A 2,069-nucleotide genomic window follows, 5' to 3' on the forward strand; every position below is an offset into this window, starting at 1 on the left:
TCCTTAATCACCACTGTAATCACTGATTTTTTAAACCATCTTAAAAAACTGAGGAATTGAGATGTCAATATTTATTCCATGAAAAATTCAAACATTTAACAAGTGTTTTTGTTTAAAAGTAAACCTATTACATGGTTACATAAATAGCATTTTTATGGAAAATATATATCCAAACAAAATTATGAAAAGTCTGGCCTTGTTTTACATTTCTGCCAATCTCTTTAATGTCTGACTTGATAGAAGACCCTTGAATTTCCTACCTACTTGTGCATTCAGCTTGTTGTTGAGCCATGCCATGGTTTAAGTGTATTAGGAAATCCCATCTCACACACATAGATGGCTTATGTGCACAAGAGCTTTCTTCCAGCTTTTTCAGATAATCGCATAATATTCTTCTTGGACACTGCACCAAAAGCTGACAGTGTTCCCTAAAGGTTAGTTGCAACATGGAAGCTTGACATGATAGGTATCTTTTTGCATTCTTCTATCGAAATCCATTTGGTCTACCTGGCATTTTCAATAATCTCTTATCAACATGCATCGGTCATCAGAAAACATTGGTTCACTAAGTTATGCAGATCTTCCAAATATTGACATACATCAAAAATTACATTCAGGGGTGCCTGGCTGGATGAGTCAGTTCAGCATGTGACTCTTGATCTCAGGGTTGAGTTCAAGCCCCCCTTTGGGCATGGAGCCTACTGTAAAAATTTTTTTTAAATGATCAAACTCATTTTCACTGAGCTGACCAGAGGTCTAGTAGTAAGATGCTATCAAACTCCATCTGATATGTTTTCCAAAATCTGAATTTTTTTAGAAAGCTCATTTTATCATTGGTAATAAATCTCTTTATTTTCATGGAAATGTGAGGAGGGCAGTTTTCAGAAAAATGTCAATGATTCCTTCAAGTAAAAATGACATCCTAAGGTTTAGTTCCCAAGTCAAAATGTTACATTTTTCCTCAATGACCAATGTATCATTATTGCTTCAGATTGTTCTGAAATGCAGTTTCTGTACTTGCTATTTCACCACTTAGAATATTTAAAAGACGTGTACTCAAGGGTTGAGATTTAATTATATTAGCAATTTTCACTACTTTTTCAAAGACATTAAGACTTAAAAAAAATATATGGTGTCAGCAGTTTTCCCAACCACTGCTTTTCTAACTGAATCTTATCATTGACATGAAACCATCAAATAGTCAAAATGAGCACAGCTGCTTAGTATTTTGTGAAAAGCCCAGTCTTCTGTAGTGTTCGGAACATAGTTTTTAAACTTGTAATAAAATACACATAAAAGTTACTATCTTAAGGACTTTTTTTTTAGTAAAAAAGATTTTTTTTTAATGTTTATTTTTCAGAGAGACAGAGATAGAGTATGAGTGAGTTAGGGGCAGAGAGAGAGGGAGACACAGAATCTGAAGCAGGCTCCAGGCTGTCAGCACAGAGCCCAATGTGGGGCTCAACCTCACAAGCTGTGAGAACATGACCTGAGCTGAAGTCAGATGCTCAATCAACTGAGCCACCCAAGTGCCCCTCTTAAGGCTTTTTAAGTCTGCAGTTCAGTGATGTTAAGGATATTCACAATAGCAAAACTGAAACTATACTCCCCTTAAACTCCCCATTTCTCCCTACTCCCAGAAATGTGGTTAAGTATGAACCATATATATATTATATATAATTTGTTATTTTATGTATTATATATAATTTATACATAATATATAATTTATTATATTTTCATAAAATCTCAGTGCCATATATATTATATATAACATATATAATATATACAATTTATAAATATATATAAATATAATATATATGGCATTGAGATTTTATGAAACTAACCAACACATTTCTAGGAGTCATAAAGTAAAACCCAGAAACATTATTTTGCCTTCTTTCTTCCAATTTCCTGACCCCAGTAAAATGTTTGCTCTTCTTCTGAATGCAACCTAAAAATATTTACTTCTGACAGCTTAATTTAACATTTCTCCTTTTAAAAACACCCTTCTAAAATGTGTCCTGTTGTGAGGGTAGAAAACGAAACACAATCCATTATGACTTCACATA

Source organism: Neofelis nebulosa, chromosome 8 (assembly GCF_028018385.1).
Source record: "Neofelis nebulosa isolate mNeoNeb1 chromosome 8, mNeoNeb1.pri, whole genome shotgun sequence".
In the NCBI taxonomy this organism is placed as follows: domain Eukaryota; kingdom Metazoa; phylum Chordata; class Mammalia; order Carnivora; family Felidae; genus Neofelis; species Neofelis nebulosa.